A 3757-nucleotide genomic window follows, 5' to 3' on the forward strand; every position below is an offset into this window, starting at 1 on the left:
GGGGGGGGGCACCAGAGTCAGGTATACCTATCCCACAAGCACTGGAGTCTGCTGTCAATGGCCAGTCAAGGCTTCTTCCAGAGTGGTGTTATCCTCCAGAAGGGGGTCGCCGGCTGGTCCTTCTGGCTGGACAGGTCGGGTGCCGGTCAAGTTGCAAATCAAGAGGGCACACCCGAGGGTCACTTTTCACTGCTTTTTATCTGTCCTTGGCAGACTTTGGTGACTCCCCAGTTTTCAGGTTTGCCCAATCCAGGGGTCGTTGACCCTCATGGGACTTCCCTGTCGGTGGGTACTGGATGGCATCTGTCAGCCCCAGAGGTCGTCTGCATGTACATGCAGGGTTGGGAGTCCGTTGATGAATTTTGATTAATTTACTGCTGTCATGAATAGGGCTCTGGGAGTGGTCGATCTGGGGATATTCAGCCCCAAAAGTTGGTCCCCGGCGTTGATTAACTCAGACCCGGGCTTCTAGTGAAGTTTAGAGAATTCCGAGTTGCTTCATTGTCTCCTATTGATTTCTTCCATTGGTTTATCTGCGGTTTCCATAGGTGTTAATTGCCACTTGTTACTGAAGCCTGCTACTGCATTATGCATTCAATCACTGATTCACTTTCTCTTTCAGGGGCCCACCTGATACAGGGAAGCAGCGGTTTGATCCCCGCCCTTGTTAACTTTGTTACAGTGTATAACTTACCTCTAAAACTAAAATACATTTAGTTAAAAGGTGAAGAGTATAAAATATAAGCTACAAGAGTAATGCCATGGCACACAAATAGATAAAAATGCCAAAATACAAGGGGAGATACAAAATACACACATGCGAACTTTAAAACACAATTCTTATAGTGAAAGAGGAAGGAAGAACCGGTATAAGAGGAGAAACATATCCAAAGAGGGGAAAGCAAATGCAGGCAAGAAGAAAAGGGGGCCTTCTGCTACAAAGTAATACCCCACTCTCAGCTGGAGGGGGCAGTAACTGTATTACCAGCCAGCAGGGGAAGAACATGTCCCTGCTGATCTCATTCCCCTGCCAGGATGAGCTTGGAGGTATAGTACTGGGGCTATGGGGAAGGAGGAGGCCCCAGGTCCTGAGCATGATCACTAAAACTGCACCCTGCCAGGGTAGGGAGGCTTGGTGGGACTGCTGGTAGCGCGGCAGCCCTGTAAATGCATCTCACTGCCTCTCTCTTGTCCCCAGGAACCTCTGCACTTTTACCTGCGCTGCTACATCCCACTTTTCTTCCCATCCCCCACCCCAACCTGTCCATCACCCCCTGATGCCTCCATCTGCATTGTTACTGATTGGCTTTCTTGCCTGCATTGTGTGTGAGGCCAGCCTCTGGATTCTTTAATATTCTTTCCATCCAGGATCAACTGCAGGTACTTCCTCAGTCTGACAAAAGGTTTTTCAACCCTAAAGCTTCCTAAGATATATTTTTAAGTACTCCTTTTTTTTATAATAAACATATAAACATAAAAACAGAGATAAGGCATCACACACCATGAGTAACATCCTGTATTCAATGCAACACAACACCTTTACTTCTTGCTGTCAGTTCCTTCATAAAAAGAAAGGCTCTGTGACAGTTCCATTTGGGTACCTTTGATGCTGATGCTACTGTTGTTGAGTCAGCTAAGTTCATAGGATATGAACTTAGGTGGCTCAACATAGATCTCATAGACATTAGGGCTGGAAGGGTCCTCAGAATATCATTGAGTCCAGCCCCCTGCCCAAAGGGCAGGAAGTCAGCAGGGGTCATAGGAAGCCAGCAAGATAAGGAACCAAATGTCTCTTGAAGGCATTCAATGTAGGTGCTTGAGCTACCTCTGGCGGCAGTCTATTCCAAACTTTGGGGGCTCAGACAGTTCTTCCTTATGTCCAGCTTGAAACAGTCACGGATGGGTTTGTGACCATTTGATCTTGTCATCCCTTGGGCTGCTCTGGTACATTCCTCCATATCCTGATGAGCACCCCTGATAAACTTATAGGTGGCCACCAGATCACCCCTGAGCCTGCCCTTTTCCAGGCTGAAAAGTCTCATAGTTCTCAGCCTCTCATTATAAGGTCTGTTTTCCTGACCTCTGATCATGTGCGTGGCTCTTCTCTGGAATCTCTCAAGCTTCTACATGTCCTTTTTGAATTGTGGAGCCCAAAACTGGATGCAGTACTTTAGCTGCCTCACCAGGGCCAAGTACAATGGGAGAATGTCATCCTGGGATATGCTCAAGAAGCAACCATAGATGCAAGCCAGCGTTTTGCTTGCTTTACTAGCTGCAGCATCACACTGCAGGCTCATTTTCATCTTGTGGTCTTGTCATCTATTCCTCTGGTCCAGTCATAGGTGGAGTCCCACCAGGTCTCCATTATCCCTATGACATCATATTTATTTGTGTTTATCAGGAGGACAAGTTCCTCCTGTTTATTCCCCAAGCTCCTGGCATTCATGTACAGGCAGGCAAGTGTCCCCTTGGGGGCCCCTGCCTTGCCCACAGAACATTCCAGGGCTGGGGCAGGGGTGGACTCCCTAGAGTGCCTTGGCCTGCTAGCTTTCCAATGGTTTTTCAGTGGGCCAGCAGTGGCGGTAGTGCCCCCATCCCCCAGTGGGCTTAGTTTAAAGCCCGGTGGAGCAGGTCTGCCAGTCTGGCTGAGAATAGTCTCCTCCCCAGCAGAGAGAGGTGGAGACCATCTCTTCCTAGCATCTCACTGCCTCTCTCACCAAAGAGCGGACTGTGGTCATGGAAGCTGAAGCCTTCCCAATGACACCAGAGCCGCAGTCTTTAGTTCACTACCTTGATCCTCCTTTCCCATCACAGCCCATAGCCCAAGACTAAGAGGATCAAAAAGAACACCACCTGTGCCCCAACCCCTTAATCCCTGCTCCTAAATCCCTGTAGCACCTCATGACCCAGTTGGGATTGCTCCGAGGCATGTCATTGGTGCCCACATGGATAAGGAGCATATGGTAGTAGTCAGTGGGCCAAAGGAGCCCAGGGATCTTCTCTGCAATGTCTCGGATATGGGCTCCTGGGAAGCAGCAGACTTCCTGGGCTAAGGGGTTGGGGTGGCAGATTCCCCACATAGTCCCCGTCAGGATGGAGTCTCCCATGACAAGGACTTTGCATTTTGTCTTGGGGAGAGCCATTATTTTACCTGTTGTCATGTAAAATGGTGGACCAGGCCTGAGGCTGTAGGGGAGGAGGAGACCCTCCCCCGGGCACCTCAGAGATCGCCAACCAGATGGAGCCCATGGTTCCAGGCTTCATGCAGACAGAGCCCCTGGCTCTTGGCTGTGGGGGCTGCCTGTCCCTTTTTCAGGATCTGGCACCCAGGAGCATGGCCACCTCCCCATGTGGGGTCTGCTCCCTTTTGGGGTCTCTGGCGCACCAGCTGGAGGAGATCCAGGCCACATTCCAGAGACTGGGTATCATCAGGGACTGTGAGCAGGAGATTGACTCCTACTGCCAGGCCCTTCTCCCCATGACCTGGAGGGTAGACAACCGTCTTCCTCCAGGACAAAGGAGGACTCCGGGACCTCCCACTCTGTCCAGTCTGTCCAGTCAGGGGCATGAACCAAAGTGGTCAAGGGCCCTAAGGTCTGCCGCATAAAGGCCCCTTCCTCGCCGGAACTTAGCAACAGGTACACACCTCTTGCTGCTCCAGCAGAGCCTGCTGAGTCGCCAGCTCCCACAGGCAACACAGGCTCACCAGCAGCTACCAGCCCCGCTCTTCTCAAGACAAAACGTAAGGTGTTTTTTG

General features: G+C 50.7%; 1 long non-coding RNA gene across 1 annotated transcript in view; it reads left to right on the top strand.

Moving 5' to 3' along the window:
* Positions 1-482: 482 nt before the first annotated feature.
* The window catches only part of LOC109287325, a 13667-nt gene continuing 10392 nt past the window's right edge, over positions 483-3757 (top strand). Inside the window, exons 1-2 of the long non-coding RNA XR_002094835.1 lie at positions 483-942; positions 2673-2676. This is a non-coding gene — a long non-coding RNA (uncharacterized LOC109287325). The remainder of the gene's footprint in view (positions 943-2672; positions 2677-3757) is intronic.

Source organism: Gavialis gangeticus, unplaced genomic scaffold (assembly GCF_001723915.1).
Source record: "Gavialis gangeticus isolate Ggan-Ray unplaced genomic scaffold, GavGan_comp1, whole genome shotgun sequence".
NCBI lineage: Eukaryota > Metazoa > Chordata > Crocodylia > Gavialidae > Gavialis > Gavialis gangeticus.